The sequence below is a fragment of the Oryzias latipes genome, chromosome 11, assembly GCF_053564925.1.
Source record: "Oryzias latipes strain Hd-rR chromosome 11, Olatipes_Hd-rR_3.1".
Taxonomy (NCBI): Eukaryota; Metazoa; Chordata; class Actinopteri; order Beloniformes; family Adrianichthyidae; genus Oryzias; species Oryzias latipes.
The window spans coordinates 23,450,291-23,468,037 of NC_136247.1; the positions used below are offsets into that span (position 1 = coordinate 23,450,291).

Genomic DNA, 17,747 nt, shown 5'->3' on the forward strand with positions numbered 1-17,747 from the left:
ATCGGTGAAGCTTCAGCCCCTCCGTCCGGGGCCGACTTGCAGCTTGGGGACTCTGCGAACACGGCCTGCCTCCTCGCTGTTAGTGCTCATGTATGACTTCCCTCCGCTGGGGCCTGGGAGAGAGGGGGGAGCCCGTCTCTCCACAGAGGGGCAAAGTGGAGGTGGTGTGGCCTGGTGGAGCATTAGTCAACCCTGCTGGTGTGCTGGCCCCCGTAACCCGAGCAGCCATTGAGTATTAGTGCCTGGGGCTAAATGTTGCACCTTTGACAGTGTCGGGGTGGCACTATAGCGGCGGGACAGCTAGAGGCTTCCACTACATTACACAACCAAACGACCGTTGAAGTCTATACTCGCCATCAACTCATGTGTAACAATCAGCCACTAGGACATACGGATTTAAGATCAGTCTTTATCAAATCGTGGCGCCTTAAAATGACCACAGTCAGACACCATACAGAAAAAACTCAAAACATTGAGAACAACTAAAAGGTTAAAACATAAAGTAGTGAAATATTAAATACATGACATAGTCATAATAGTCTAATAAATATAATCTGCATATATTAGATAACTGATCTGCAATTGCTATGTTGATTTCTGAAATAGAGTTTTGTCTATTTTTACATAATAATTTAAGTAATTCATCTTTGTTATGTGCTTTATTGATACCTAAGGATTATTCATTCTGTCTGATAAAAGTTAGGAACCGGATAATGATAAATCACAGAATAAAATGGTTACGGTAGAACAGGGGTGGGATTATATAAATTCGCTTCCTTCCACTCCTTTTTAAGCAATAGTTAATAATATGTCTAATTATCCTAACTTTGAAATGTCTTTGTATGAATGTATAACTGATGATTGTATTGTTTTTTATTGCTTAATATAAACCATTTCACATCAAATCAAATAGTCAAATGATAACATAAAAGTAAAAATAAAATAAAAACCAGCAGGGAAGAGTCTCAAAAATCGGGCTTTAAAATTGAGTTTTGAGCCTTTTTATTTTTTATTATTTCTTCCAATTCAGTAAAATTATTCCATCATTTTATGAAACAGAAAAATAAACTTTCTCACAAAAAAGGTGTCTGTTAGTAATTTTAGTTGTCATGAAGTTTAAAACCAACAGAAAAAGTCTAATTTAACATTCAACATGAATTTAAGCATTTTCTACACTGCAAACCTGTCGAAACAAGTCTAAAATTCTGACCGCATTGGAGGACCTTGTGTTATGCTTTTAAAGGAAAAGTGCTACATAAATAAAGTTAGATTTGATTTGATTGGCAGATTTTCTTCAAACAAGCAAATATTTGCCATTGGGCTAAGAAAAAAAAGAACAAGAATTCTTAATTTAAAAGAATTTGAAACTAAGATTGTTTTTTTAATGATGAACTTCCTTGATTAGATATTTTTTCCTGAAACTAGAGTCTTTTCACTTTCTTTGGATTCAGTTTTTGCAGTTTATGGGTGATTTTGATTTAAAATAAAATGACATATCTGTACCTTCATTGTAATTTAATAGAATTTTTTGATCAAAATGTATGAGAAACCTCATGTTAACCTCTTGATGTCTGAGTTTATTTTTAGTGATGATATTAAAAAATAAAAACATCACTGATGATTTTGCTTTCAATAGAAACTAAATTAAGGGGTCAACTTTTGAGGGGTTATTTCTTTATAGGAGCTCATTAATGTAAGTTTTTGAAAAGTAAATTTAATAAGTTAAACTGGTAAAATTCCTTAAAAATAAAGAAAAAAACAGATTTACACCTAAACTTGACATAGAAAATCCAGTTTTTTTCTTTTACTGTAAAATCTGAATTTTAAGAAAGTAAAAAATTTTAAGAAAATGTCTTTTATGGTCTGTCTTGTAAATACAATTTTATCAATGACGTTTTTAATAGCATAATAATCTTATGGCTTTCTTTTCTTCAAATGGGAATTCTTGATTCCTTGATTCTTCCCTCATTAGCAGATTTCTTTGCTTATTTAAATAAATTCTTTCACATTCGAAGAATTTTGACTTTTTTCTTGGAGGCCTGCTTTAGCAGTGTTGCAACTATGCAAACAAAGGGCATGATGGGAAAAAAATGGCAACACCCTGGACCCGTTTGAATTACTGTAGATTAATGACTTTCCTTTTTTATTTCTTCACAACCTGCTAACATCTGAATTCTTGTCTGTAGGCCATTCAAAGTCCTCCTGCCTGTCGTCAGCTGTCGGTGGGCTGCATCCTCTCATCCATCCCATCCATCTCATCCAACATGCGCCGTCCTCCGTACCTCCATCAACGCACAGCAACTGTCGGGCTTCTCTCATCACATTAAAAAAAACAACCACACTGCTAATGGTGGACATGAAATCACTGTTGGTAAAACACAAAAGCGTCTTTGTGCGGCGACTTGGTGGTAATTGCACCACACGGATGGCGGCTATTTAGCAGCCCTGCCCTGGCCGGGCCCTCTGCCGCTGATCTCATTTGGCTGCATTAATGATCCTGTCCTGAGCCGTGGAGCCAGGCTTTTGCACCGCAGCCCACCGCCTGCACTGCTGCTCGCTCACTCAGGATGACTAAGACCACAGTCTGTTCAGTTTTGTTGTGGATCTACAGGCCTCTTGAACTTCCTTACACCTCGCCGACCCCCCCCACCCCCCTTTCCTCACTCCTCCAGCCTTTGGGATGGAGACAGCTGGGGCTTCACAGAGGACTGCTCCCTATTCACCACATTCAGACACTGCAGCACAAAAGGATGCACGGCTAGCCGCTACCCCACAGACCACAGATTCTGTTTGTTTTAAAAAAAAAAAGCACCAGGAATTTATTTGATGCTCCAAAAATGTAGGAAACTTCAAATTTTGACAAATTACACCTGTCAAAAGAGTAAGAAAGTAATGGGAAAAAAAGAGTAAACAACCATATTACGGTTTTTGAAAGATACGAAAGAATTTTAACATTCGGTTTTTTGTTTTAACTGTAAAAAAAAGTCTAATATTAATGCGGTAATTTGCTTGTTGGATTGATTAATTAAGTCATTTCCAATCAAATCAAAATCAATCAGCACCAGAAATCAGTCTTGTGCTATCTTAGATGAGCCCACCCTTACTTTGACGTGTTCTCCCTACCATGACAAAGGTGGATAAAGGTGGAAAGATTTCGTTGAAGAAAAAAGGTTCAGCGCACTGTCTAGTGGGTCTAGATGACCCAACTCCCAACGTTAAAGTTCCTAGGATAGCACAAGGGTTACAGGTACAGCTCAGATCTTAATAGTTAACAAAATTGTGGCTTAAAAACTATTGTTTTCTTCTGATAAAAAGTCTTAGAAAAGGTTTTTTCTTCCGCATTACAGAACAGAACGTTGAAAGTTTCACACCAGCCTGTTTTTTAGGAGGTGTTAGAACTCCTGTTTGCGATGATTTTAGAACTGTGAAGTCAGAAATTGCTCAGCAGTTCAAATCCAAATAAAAAGCTTTTTTTTTCAAATAGAAAATAAATGAAAGGACTAGAAAAAAAACATCTGAAATGCTTTTTTTAGGAGCTCAGGAACCATAAGGTTGCTGATTTACTGATGGAATCTGAGCAGCTGCAGATGCTTGGAGTTGCATTTTTTTCAGTTCTGTAGGTGAGAATGTGATGCAAAACAAGCAAAAGATAAAAAGGAAACATGTAAAGAGACCCAAAAGCCGCAGAGGTCATGGTGGCAAACCCTGAAGGTGAGCTGTGCCCCTCAGGTCGGGTCATGTCCATGTAGCATGTGATGGAGAGCTGGACAGAGGCAGTGGGGCAGATGGATCCGTCTTGCACTGACCAAACACTCTTGCCCCCCGCTGGGGCTCTAGCAGGGGGCTGAGCGGGCTCCCAGAAAGGAGAGTGTCCCACTGATCCCCTGGCATTGATCCCTGCCCAGCCTTGGCCTGGAACCATCTCCACAGCCTCCTCACCCAGTCTGCCTCACTGCCCCGTCTTGCCAAACATCCCTAAACGCTGACCAAGCCCTCGGGGCTCAGGCCAGCCTCCTGGGCTAACAATGGCCCAGACAACAAGCTGGTCCTTCAGTCGACTCTGCCAAAGGACTGTGCCAGGGGTGGAATCTTACAGGATTGGGGGGGGGGGGGGGGGGGGGGGTAGTGTTAAATCGACCCACTAATGTAGTTGTACACCAGGATTTAGCTGCAGTTCTGCTCCGTCAGCCGCCTGCTCTCCGTTTGGAACGTCTGAGGATGTCTGTGTTCAGCACAGCAGCAGTGTCGCTCTGTCTGTTCATGCAGATGTGTCTTCTTCTGCTGCTTTGGAGGTCCGGCCTCTTTTCGTTATGTGGCAAACACACACAGCTTGAGCTGTGAATTTTCTTTGCAAGGTGACACTTTGTGGCTATTTGCAAACGTCCCACACACAAAGAGGCTGTCAGAGGCGCACAGGGGTGAGTCTGGATCTACATGTGAGACAACAAACACAAAGCCTTTGCTTACAAATCATAAACAAGACAACATTTTTGAACTTGCAGAAGTTTTTAACGGATGGAAAAGAGTTGTTTATTCTTACCGCTCCTTCAGTTGCAGACTGTCATACCTTCAGTGGTAGCCTAAAAATAGGAATAGGAACATGAATCTTGAGGTTAAAATTATCTTTCAATGCAGAAAGTCATTTTTACTTAGCAAGAAATCTGCAAAAAAGACATCAAAATCTAGGAACAAGCATTCAAATAAGGAAATAAAAGATAAAAATGTTACCTGTTGGATAGAATTACTTCAAATAGAATGTTCTACAGCACAACAATGAGGGTTTTTTGTTAGATCTAAGCAAAAAAATTTGAATTTTTGAGTTTTTATTAACCAAATTGTTTTGCATTTTGATGATAGCGACAAAAAGAACTTGGTTAATCAGTAGGAAATAACTCATTTTAGAAATACATGAACAAAATGAGAATCTTAGTACAAGTTCATCTTAATAAATCCACATTAAATCTAAAAGGATCTCTTATTCTCAGAACATAAATCCACATTCTTGTTTCCAAAATAATCACACAAATGCCAGTTTGTCAACATTTGTTGACCTTAAAAATGAAATGACGGTACAATTGAAGTTTTTTTCTGAGACTTAAACGTGTAAAGCAAAGAGAAGTTAAAACAACCTCAAACCTGCTAAAATATGCTAAATATCTTTAAAAAAAGCCTTTAAATCATTGTGAGGATCAAATAGTTTGCTGTGTAGCTCAGTCATTCAGATATATTTATTTTTAGGGGTAATTAGGATTTATTGGAATTAGGAAGTATCAGATATTTTGCAGAAGGAGCAGTGCTGCAGGTCCTTCAGATTGCTTGGCGTTCTTTCTCTCACTTTGCATGTACAAAAAGATATTTTTAAGGATTGAATCATTTTATTTTACTTCCTTTTTCCTTCACCTTTATATTTTTTTTTTGCATACTTAGAGTTTTCCTTTCTTTGCTCCCTGATGCCTGATTCCCAGAGTAACAGTAGAATTTCCCCACAGCAGGACCGATACAATTTATTTTATCTTATGTTTCATATAAAAACTGGCTTTGTGTATCTAAGACATGGCGCCTGAAACCGCAAGCAAGCTTTTCAAAGTCTTATTCTTCTGCAGAAACTCAATTTGCACCACCCTGGATTACAAGTTGTCTTCATCGACCCATAGCTGCGTGTCTGCAGCTGCATGAGGCCTCCTTGAGCCACGAGGGAGGACGTCGGTAGGGGGTTGCGGAGCAGCAGATTGGCGATAATTGGTTGAAGGACAGTATACAGTGATAAAGGGTCTAAATAGCCAGCCTTACTCCTGTCATGTTTCACCACTTCTATTTCCATACCAATTAAACCTTGTTGAAGCTGCCGTGATGAGAAAACGGAGGTGCAAAGGACGAACAATAGCAGCACACATTCAAGTGGTGCTCTGCTTCTATAGACTCTTTTTAAAGGGCTTTTTTTCAGAACCACACCATGTTTTGGCAGATTACCCTTCTAACAACTGTTTCTATGTTTGTTTTTGATTAAAAAAAAACAACCCTAATTTATGTTGCACACACAGGCTTATTCCAATGGAAATCCCTGCTCTTATTAAGGCTGGGATTATCCTGTTTCATTCACTGCCCGACAGCTCATCCCAATACAGGTACGGAAAGATGGATAGGGGACCCGAGGTTGGAGGGAAAATGGAGATGGATCTCCAGAGACGTTTTCTTGTTTCTCCATCCCATGATGAGCCAGCCATAATCCATGAAGATGACTCTGTCTCATTTCAAAGTAAGATGGAGGGGTTGTTATGGATTCCACTCGACTGATGGCAGATCTGATTCCAGTTTTGAATGTATGAGTGTGAGACAGCGCTCCACAAGTTCCCCGCAGATGAAATTGGCTTTGGTGAATTACATATTCTGGTGCTGCCCAGTGGACCGTGCTGGGTGCAGTGTTTTGTCACATCGCAACAGCTAAGGACTGCAGGCCTGGTGTCACTCATACCTGCACATGGAGACATGCCCGAACACGATGCTGCAGCAAACCATGGCCTACTTCAGATGTCAGCTCCTCCAACGTTGCAGAACTTTTTTCTTTTTGCAGAACTTTGCAAAGACTGTCATTTTAAAAAGGCAAAATGGGATTTTTTATCCCTTTGTTGCAAAAAAAAAAGATCTTTCATTAAGTATTTCTGTAGAATTTTGCCTTTACATGTGTGCTCATCCAGGGCATTATATATATCATATACGTTTTATTATATTATTTGCTGGACCGCGCTGCAGATCCTCCAGTTGCATCTGTACATCGATTTAACGTTTAAACTGGACCCATCTGCTGCATAAATCATGTTGGGTGTGAACGTAGCTCTGGAAATCAAAGAATCGGTTGATCTTTTTTACCTTTTTAACTTAATGGAACAAAATAGGAACCCCGCCTCACCTCTCCCGTAATTCACACTGCAACCTTTGATTCAAGTTATCTTGTTTTATAGCCCTTAGCTAAATAAATTCAGCTCAATGACGTTTTCTGTGTATTTGTTTTCCTGTGCTGGGCTGCACAGTAGTTAGCGCTCCCGTCTCACAGTGAGAAGGTTGGTTTAAACTCCGGTGGGGACCTTTCTGTGTGGAGTTTGCATGTTCTCTTCGTGCATTCATGGGTTTTCTCAAGGGCTCTCCGGTTTCCTCCCACAGTCCAAAAAAGTGCTTCATAGGTTAAGTGGTGTCTTTAAATTGTCTCTAGATGTGAGTGTGAGTTTGTGGCTGACTGACGACCTGTTCATGGTGTACCCCGCCTTTGCGACAATGAAACAAAAACATCTGATCGTCCACCTCTGACCTCTCAAAGAGAAATTCTCTCAGTCTTCACATCTTCACCCAAGATTCATCTGTTCAGACTTGCTTTCAACATTGCCTCATTATAGCTGCTGTCATGTTTTTGTACTTGTTTGATTCTGTGGTATTTATTGGTCTTAAATGTTGTATGGTCTCCCTGACTGCCAGGAATGTGGCATGATTAAGTGGGGCGGCCGTGCTGCAGCGGTAGGGCGGTCGACCCCCGATCGGAGGATTCCAGGCTCGATTCCCGCCTTGCCTGCCCTTGCGTCGAAGTGTCCTTGGGCAAGACACTGAACCCCACCTTGCCTCTGAGTGTTCGGCAGCGGAGCCGCCACCAGTGTGTGAATGTGTGTGTGACTGTAAAATAAAGTGTGTCATCATCATTAGGTATTAGGCCATCGCATGGAGCCACTTAGCAGGAGCAGTAATGTTTGCTCAAAGTACTTTAGCACTTAAATGATCAAAATGAGATGCCAGTCTTTCAAACAAAGGAGGGGGGAACAGCAAAGTACTGCTGGATCAGCAATTGACAGTGACAGACTGGAGACCTCTCCAGAATTTACCCCACCTTCGCCTAACCTCAAGGGCCGAAGACTCTGAGAAAACGGATGGATAGACGGAACAATTGTTGTTAGCGGAGTCTGGAAGTGGTACAAAGCCTTTGAAGATCAATCATCCAAACTGTAGTAGTGACCTCAGATCATTGACTGTATCTGAGAACTGAACTGAGTGAGAGTAATGTCACCATTTGAAGACCATTTTTTACCGGCTCCAACCAAATTAAGTCAATTCAGTTGCCATTTTTTGTGATACGGACACCTCCGTCTTGGAGCCAGATGTTGTCAGTGAGCAGCGATCGGTCTGAGTCTCTATGGCAACCACTCTCACCAATAAGGAGCAAGCTTGTTGTAGGGCCACACCCGTACCACTTGACCGGGGGCCACATGAAATGTTTTGGACATCGGGGGCTGGCAGGCTCCATTTACTTTTTTTAAGGCATCTGATTGGTCAATTTATACCTTGAATAACTTCTCCATTTTTTTTTCCAATTGGAATTTCTTTATTTCAAACACAAATGAAAATAAACACAAAATAAAAATAGACAGATAAAACAAGACGGTGTGCTTGAAAAGGAGTGCGTTGAAGAGAAATCTTGTGTGATCCCACCCCTTTTTTAAAATACCTGATGATCTGCATATTTCTATATACAGTTTTGTACATGCAATACATTCACATTAAACTCTGCATAGCATTGATGCAGAAGTGACATTTTTCGCACTTATTGATCATTTCTTGCCTTGTTCAGTTCCATTTCACTTGAACTACAGAAAAAATATCTGATAGCAGTTTATTTCTATTAGAGTTCGCAAGTACTTCCTGTTTGGATTACCAGTGCGGAGGAGTCACTCAGTCCAGTACCCATATACAGTCAATGCCTCAGACGTGGAAACCATCAAAGTTTAAGCTGCTGTGAGTTTCTGGGTGTCGAAGGTTTTAAGAAGACACCGCAGGCCACATCTGAGACGGGCGATGTTCCCTCACGACAAGCAGAGTCCCACTCCAAACCTGTGTTTATGTTTCCCTTCGAGTGTTTCCCCCCACGGCTCCCCATCTAATTCTCCCCAACAAGAGAAAGTGAGGGAGTGGAGTGAAATGGGTGCGAGGCCATGAATGGAAGAGGACAAGTTGACATGTGGCGTTTTGTGAGGTGAACGCCCAACCTCTCCGCTCCTGATTACCATCCGTTAATGAGCACTCCTGTCTGTGTCTCTGCGGTCTCGCTTCTCTGCAGACCGTTCTTTCTCCTCTTGATGCTTTGTGCAAACCCGGAGTGGCTGGTTGACCATAGGTGTTCTGTTAATAGGGAGACGCACACATCAGTAATTAAAGCGGTAGGGGGGCCTTGTACCACATGAACTCCCTCCAATATCCCCTTTTTAAAAAGCCGGCCCACCCGATATAATTTGGTCCTGTCTGCCGTACTGATCATTGTGCGAGGCCAGTTTAGCCCCCGGCACTTTTGTCACTTTCTAATGATGTCTTTCAGGGATGCAAAGCCTGTGTCGCTGCAGCCGTAGGACCAGTTGGGGCCAGTCCCTGTCTTCACACCAGCCTCCCTTCAATTCAGTCAAAGTGCATTTTTCCAAAAGACAATCTCCCCTCAGGTCTGTCAATGTAAACAAACTCATGCATTTTTTTCTCTTTTACATTACATTTTTCCATCACAACATTTAACGGCATGTCATCTTTTACTTTAAATCCCTTTTACATTAGTTTGACTTATTACTTTTGCTAAAATATTTTTATCTGCTCCGTTTGGTCGATTAAATCATGTAACCCTTGTGCTATCTTAGGCACTTTAACGTTGGGAGTTGGGTCATCTAGACCCACTAGACAGTGCTCTGAACCTTTTTTCTTCAATGATTTGTGATCTTCACTGGTGTCCATGGATTACATGAAATCTTTCCACCTTTATCCACCTTTGTCATGGTAGGGAGAACACGTCAATGTTAGGGTGGGGTCATCTAAGATAGCACAAGGGTTAAAAGAAGAAAAAAATCATTCTGTGAAATCAGGTGTTTGTCAGTTAGAAGTGAGCTGGACGGTGGTTCACACTTTGACAAGAAGATCCTGGAAAATTCTCGTCTGGGTCCCTTCAGTGAAGCATTTGTGGGTTTTCCTGTGCATTTGAGTGGGTTTCCTCCACATTGCTCCAAAATTCTCTATCACAGGTACAGTGGAGAGGCTTTGGAGGTGTGTGTCAACATGGAGACTTGAAATGGACTGCTGACCTGCAGAATTTAGCCTGCCCCCCACTTTCCCCCTCTGCCTCTGCCACCCTGGTCAGAGCTGCCCGTTACAAAGTCACTGAAAAAAAAATCACTTTTTAAAATGGCGGCTTTTCTGTTGGTTTTATCCCCATAGCAACCATTTTATGTTTGGGTCTCCTGAGGGTGACGAACAAATCTTTGTAACATTTAGAAGAATTAGCAGATGTAAATTTTTGGATTTCCTTGACAGCTGAGGTTTTTGTTAGCTACAACCACATTCCTAATATGTTCACTTTGTATGTCATTTAGTTTCAGCTTGAGCCAATGACTTATGTAATAGATGTACCCAATATTGTGGTTATGAATGTGTGAGTAACAAGGAAACGCAACTTTTATGAGACTTAAAACATTTCTGTTTAGCCGTGTATATGACTGAAAGGTCCTATCTGCACTTTTCTTTCCTTTCCTTCCTTTATTTTTAAATCAATTGTCAAATTTTTTCTTTTCTTTTAAAGTAAATTGTAAGTTGATTATTTCTATGATGTATTGTGATTTTAATACATTTTTCTGTTTTGTGAAGCACCTTGATTTACTTTGTGTACGAATTGTGCTATACAAATAAACTTGCCTTGCCTTGCCATGAGCTCGCCACGCTAATGCTGTTGAAATTGTACAAACTTTAATTCTAAGGTTTTTTCACAAGCAGCTTCCCAATAATGCTGGAAGTGTTAATAGGCGATAGATTGAAATTTGGAGCTTGAAGGTGGAGACTGTGATTTTTTTTATTTGTATTTAAGATGGCTGCCTCTTCCTGGGGTCAAAGGTCAGCTTCTTTTCCCATGGGGGGGGGGGGTAAAAAATCGCCAAATTTCCCACAAAATTGCCACCAACCCATAGGGCCTGTTGCCATCCCATTATAATTTCAAAAACTTCCTTTGGATATCTTCCTTTGTGGGGTTATCTTTTGACCACGAAAGATTTTGTCCCCGTTCTTTTTTTTTTTTTTTTTGGATGTTTCCTCCCGTTGTGATGTCATCGTTATGGGGGGAGGGCTCATTCGCTATGTCAAAAATTCCTTTTCACCGGGTAACAGGTAGGTCTTGGTGAGAAACAATCGGGTTCTTGACGTCCAGGAAAAACATGAAGTAGCGTTTGGCGTTACGTTTTCTTCAGGCATGTTTTTTTGAATTCTCTATAACAAAAGCTTTTTTAAAACTTCAGGGGTTTTGACCAGCAGCCGTGTTTGCATCACCTCGACACCACTTGTGGCTGAAGTTAATAATGCAGGAGAGGCCGTGTACTTAAACCAAGATGGGTGAGGTGTTTTAACAGGGTTCTTTCTCCTTCTTTGAGTCATGTCTGCTCTGTTTCCTGCCCAGAGCCACTCCTCCCTTATCTCGGAGACCCCCTTGAGTACGGCGTTTTACATTTCTGTTTGTAAAACTGTCAACACATCCACTGGCTGTACTAACGTGTGATTTAGCGCCAACAGAGAGGAGGGATGGAGAGTGAGGGAGAGGCAACTGCATGGGATCTTACACATTCTTAAAGTGTTTTTTTTTTTCTGCCGTTATCCCCCTAACCTTCATTTCCCGAGGACGTCTTAGAAAGATTGTTTTAGCCCCTTAAAATGGATCAAAATCCTTCTGATCAAGTTTTCTTTCCCTGCAAACATTGGGAAGTTCAACTTTTTGTTACCTTGCTAATTGTGTCGACACTCATTTCTCAGAGTTGTGCCGGTCGTGACCTGTTAGGAGAAGGTTATGTTCAAAATTAATTGGATTTGCATGGAGGGATGAATTTGTGTGTGAAATTTACACCTGCCTCACTCCTGTCAAATCAGAAATTGTCTGTGATTGCTAATAAATCCCCATGAGGGGGTGGGGGGGCAACAGGAAAACAGATTATGAATCCTGCGTCATTTGAAACGCCTCAAATCAATTCACCACTTACTCAGAGTTAGATGCGTTTTAAAGAAACCCCACCCTCCTCCCCGGCTTCCACCTATGAGCTCCGTTAGGGGTAGTTTAATACCCAAAGTTTTCTACGGAGATCTTTGTTTTATGGATCTGAACGGAGCCTTATGGCAAACTAAAAGAAATACGGAACAAATCTTCTGTAGTGCATGAGTTGTCTGACTGAAAAGAGTTCGGCACTGGCCGCCGTATTTAGAAAATTGCTTGCGAATGGTCACTGCCTTTTTTTGTTTTGAAAAAAACAATCTCCCTGCTCTGCTCCATTCTGATGCATCCACCTGCAGACAAACAGATCCACGAACGTCTTTGCTTTCCTCATGTGAGCTGGAATCTGGACGAAAACTGTACGGCTGGAGAGCTCTGATGTTGCTCACTAGTTTTTGTTGCACCATTGATGTTAGGCTGGGGGTGTGAGGGGCTGTAAGCTAGTGGGGGGGAGTGTGAACAGATGGATGATGGGAAAAGGAGCTGGTCTTATTCCCGCCCACAACTCAGAGGCAAATTTCTAACGTATTCTGCAGAAACTCCTAGAAAGTTTTTAGATTTTGGCTAAAATAGACATCATAATAATTAAAAGTCAAAATTTTAAAAATAGATCGAAAGATGGTCAGAGTCAAAAACCTTTTTGACTAAAGTAAATATAAAATGAACATCGGAATGTTTGAAAATCTTTGCGCCTGAGCCACATTTCTCCAGCATCCCACATTTTAATCCCAGATAAACTGCAGCCTGGCTTTGCGTTGGGACTTTTTTCCCTTTTATTTGGTTTTCATTTACACCTCTGTTTTGCAGCTGCGAGATGGGAATTCTTTTTCCATCCCTTCGGCGAACAGCGCTGGCAGCAGAACATTAGCTCATTTTAACGGCCAGAGTAATAATCTGCACTGGAGGGCCTCTGCTGAAAGGAAAACACTAACACACACACACACATAGACACACACACACACAACACAGCAGAGGCTCCCCTGTCAATACCAAGACAGTCACTTCATTATTGCCTCACAAGTCACCCATTTATTATCTATTGGCCCCTGCAGAGAACCAGAGAGCACGGAGTCGCATGTTACAATGTATTAATCAAAGACGCACCAATTGTGTCAAAATGTAATTTTACGCTCCTGGACCGCTGGTGTAATTGTTTGATTTGATAACACAAACACCCAGAAGTGTGTGCCCAGAGACGAGACGGGGGGGCTTTCTCCAAACCAACCCAACGTTTAATTTAAGAAAAAAGAGAAGTGAAAGCGCCATTCGAGGGTTGTTCAAAAAGGGACTTCAGCGCTGGTGAAAAGTTGTTACTGAAGGCCGATGCAATAGCTGACGCAGTTTTGCAAACATCTAAATATACAAATGTGTCAGAAACATTAACGGCCTAAGCCATACATTTTAGTTTTTTTGCTATTGTTGTTCAGTTTTCAAAAAATTTGGCAGCTTGAAGACAAAACACTATATTTGCATCTTTAAACCCATCTGTCTTTCTCATAAAATAAGTCATTTTGGAACACAAACCGATTGGTCAGTGAGACCTTTTGACCTCCCCCAGACTCAAGGAATGTTCGCTTCACTAAGTTAAAAGAAATACATTAATAAGTTCCTTCTTAAGGGGGAAAAAAAAAACCAAAAACAGATAACACAACACTTCTGAATGCCTAAATGTGTGAATCTGCAGACGCGTCTACATGAGCGTAGTGGCTTGGTGCCGATAATAGTTGCACCAAATGTTGAAATGGACTTTCAAAAAACACATTCACGAGAAGCTGTGAGAAATTCACTCACACCAGCAAATGCAAAAGCTGACCACAGCCAACTAAAGGAGTGGAGCAGAAAAGCCACATAGCAAGCCTCTGCAACTGAAAAACAGGAAGGAGGATGCACAGAAAGACAAAAATACAGATATACGTCTCGCGTTTTGGTGCATGCATTCTTCTTCAGGCTCGAGCAGGAAAACCTTTCTGCAAAAGGAAATTTTTAAAGAACATAAAAGCGACAAAATCCAACTAATTTAGACAAAAATGCAAAAAAACAACTGCAAACAAAAGTCGGATCCAATCCGCTGGATGCAACGCTCCTCATCCCGAGACCCCAACAACCCTCCTGCACATTCATGATCGCTCCCCTTCATTAAAACTGCTAGTAACCCTGTTAGGCTGGAAGAGACTCACTACGGGTAATCGTGAAAACACTTTTAATCAACGCACAGCAACAGTAGGGACCTTGCTAGAATGCATTCACTCCAAATAAAGCAGGCTCTTAATAAACAGGCGCAGCAAAACAGCTAAGACCCTGATAAGACTCCTCACACTCTCCATGGCGAAACCTGCCTGTGAATGTCTCCTGACAGCTCCTTAGCCCTTGTTAGAGAGAATCACTTCCTAATGATTCAACCCAGCTTGGAAACATCAACAGCCGCAAAGTCACACTTGGGCGTGTAGTTTATACAAAGTAATAGCAGGCAGACGTGGTGATTAGCTGCAGTCAAGGATGTGCAGCAGCTTTGAGGACGTCACCAAAAATCTCCAATTAGGAGCTCAGATTTTTGGGATATTTTAATTGCAAATTTGTAGTTGAACATTGCTTTTGCATTCATAACGATTTAATTTCAGACATTTTTTTCCCATCACCTTTTCCTCCTGTGGCGTTTTAGGCCTCTGCAGAAAACTGTGTTTGTGTGTTTTTTTTTTTTTTTTTTACCTTTTACACCCAAAAAAAGAAAAATTATACATATCCAGCTTCATGCACACTGTCTTACACAAATGAATGCAAGAGCTCGACTTGTGAGCACCCAAACAGGCGCGCTTGTGCACGCCTGCACACACACTGGCGCAAACAGGGCAGTTGACACATGGTATATCAGCAGGCGCCGTTCTTTTGTCCTCTCAGCCAAAACCACAACTCTGTGCAGCTATTATCCAGCAAACTTCTGTCATAAGAAAATGTAAAAATCATATTCACAAAATTCACTCTAGTTTTATTTGACTTTATTGTGAAAATTAAATGAAATTTTTCATTTGTCGTTTTCATGGAAGAAGAAAGAAAGATTGAAGAGTGACTAAGCTTTTTCAGACTCCTGCTCTGTGACTCAGAGGCATTTACTCCTTCACACAGCAGTGGTGTATTTTGCTATGATCTGGCATGTGGTTTTTGAACTTGTGTGATGTGTCAATCATGCCAGCAGTGGGTCGACTTTGAGTCACAGAATTATGATTTTGTTTTTACAAGGATGATTCAGAGTCGAAATGCTGGCACACACAAAAAAGAAGAAAATTTACAAAAAAAATAGGCAGCAATTTATCATTTTTATTCAAAAAAAAAGTCTTTCCTCCTTTATAGGTACTTCTAAATGCATTTCCAGCAACACCAGACAAGCCTTTCTCGACTGTGCTGCCCACACTCACTCGTGTAAATCGATTTCATCCAACACAGCCTCATCCCACAGATGCTGTAGCTCCCTCATCCTGGATGTGAGAAATATGGGGGCCAAAGGTGCTACCCTGCAACCAGGCTGGACTGTTGAGCCTCCTCTCTCAGCATGCTGGTAACCGCCACAACTTCACAGGGCTGCCGCGTGACCCACAAGCCTGTCAGGGTTCGGAGAAAGGTCCAGCAAACGGCAAATAAAGGAAGCTAAAGCACATGTAGAGCACAGGGGATCTGAAAGCTTTATGTGGAAACTGCACAATGGTTTGTCAAAGTGGTGGAAACGAATGAAAGAGCTGATGTGACTCTCTTTCTTTCTTTTTATTTTCACTTCCATCTCCTGGAAGTGAAGACAGCATGAAATATCGTCCCCATCCGACACATTCCATCACTGAGTCTTTTTCCGTCGGCCGTCCCCGCATGCTCTTAACACCTACATTTATATATTTATATGTCTAAAAAAAAAAGGAAAACATGATAGAAACAAATTACTTACATCTTGCATCAGTTTGGAAAACGGCTCTACATCTCGACACTGGCTTTTAGTGAAGGCTGCAGCTTCCCTGGAGTGTGACAAGCCATTAAAAGAGATAAGAGCAAATTCACAATGCAGTATCCCTCTGTGAGGCTTCTTGCAGGAAAACATGCAGAATCTTTTATTTTATTTTATTTTTTAAAGGGGACTGAAACCCCCTCTGAGCATCTATAGTTTATAAAAAAACAAAAAAAAAATTAAAATAGTTGTATTTTAATTATACGAATGTGTTTAGTACTAAAAATAAACAGTTTATGCAAAAAAAAAAAGAAGCTTTGGCCTCTTAAATCTTTTAACCGAAGTCTCAAAGTGCCCCCTAGTGGGTCTTCTCTGTCTTTGCCTCGATAGAGGTCGGGGAAACATCTGAGGCCATCATGAGGCCTTGTTAGTTGTTAGTGTTAATGAAGAGGGCATTTTCAATATAGCATATCACTCTGACAAGGTCATTAGCTGCTCCCTGAGCCATGACTCTGCAGACAATGACCTTAAACAACGTTACAACGGACAGGAAAACTGAAAAATGTATTTAATTTATGAGAAACAATAAAAATAAAAAGATATTTTTGCAATTTGTTTTACTAAAATGGAACCGTTAATTGAAAAAAACACATTTAAAACTTTTGTTACCAACTTAATTAGAGTGAAAAACTGAATTTTAACAAGTTGAATCATTTTCTATGATTTTAAAGTCACATTTACTGAATGACAGCACACTCTGTCCCTCAATATCTCTTTCCCACAATGCAACCTGGCATCTGGTCCCACAATTACCACAAGAAGACAATCCTCAGAAAACATCTGCTTGTGCCGGCGGGGGCCGTCACCGCTCCTGACTGTGTGTCCCTGCTGGCTCCAGTAGAGGACACACGTCTGTCTGGATGCTGCGGAGGGGCCCCCGAGCAGAGAGGGGCCCTCGTCTCCTGCTTCTCTCAGAGCCGACTGTTCTGGTGCCGATCCACCTGCCTCCTCGGCAGCTCTGTCAGAACAGACATGGGTCCGCCTGTCAGAGCAGTTGTTCATTTGGGTAAAAGCCCTTCTGCTTGGATGAGGCGCTGACAGTATGGCCCCTGCTGTACAATGACGGAACGGGCGTACCATGATGCCCGCATCCTTCATGCCCAACAGATGGAAAGACTTCCTTCTTCTGGTAAATACAAAACAAACCATCATCAAATATCCAGTAATCAAAGGTCCTTTCTGTTGGTCAGGAAAGGACATTTTGCACATAAGCAACAAAAGTTCAGTTTTTTCTTTATTACCTAGTCAAATGTTTTAAACTATAGACTCCTTCATTTCTCATCTTGAACTCAGTTTTACCAAGTTTATGTTGCCACCTTGTGGCCATTTATGAGAGCTGCTAAGCATTTTAATTTGATTACTAAATATTTTCTGACAAATAATCTGGTGTTTAATGTTATTATGAAGGGATATGAAGGAATAAAAACTACACATAAACTATATATAAAACTATAAACAAATAATTTTAATGGGAAGCTTAAACCTGTACTAAGATAAGAATTATAAAATTATAAATTAGGAGGAGATCTACATCATGGAAAAGATGACTTTTGTTTTAAGATTGCGAGAAGGAAAATTTAAGAAGAAATGGGACAGATAGACTATATACCAAAACTCTCTGGCCATTGCATGACCTGTTAACATTTCTGGAATGGCGGCTGTCATGGCTTATTTTTTTATTTTATTAATTTATTTATTTTCTCTCCTCACTTGTTTTTTTTTTACATG

At 41.0% G+C, this 17,747-nt stretch overlaps 2 long non-coding RNA genes across 2 annotated transcripts; one reads left to right on the forward strand and one right to left on the reverse strand.

The window, feature by feature from the left end:
* Positions 1-3,002: 3,002 nt before the first annotated feature.
* On the reverse strand, positions 3,003-16,508 carry LOC144995656 (uncharacterized). Its single transcript, XR_013659172.1, has 3 exons — positions 15,963-16,508; positions 4,541-4,580; positions 3,003-4,430 (listed from the first exon to the last, which is right to left on the reverse strand). It is a non-coding gene; the product is annotated as an uncharacterized LOC144995656 (long non-coding RNA).
* Positions 4,425-10,710, forward strand: LOC144995657 (uncharacterized). The gene is made up of 2 exons (XR_013659173.1): positions 4,425-6,256; positions 9,350-10,710. It is a non-coding gene; the product is annotated as an uncharacterized LOC144995657 (long non-coding RNA).
* Positions 16,509-17,747: the final 1,239 nt, after the last annotated feature.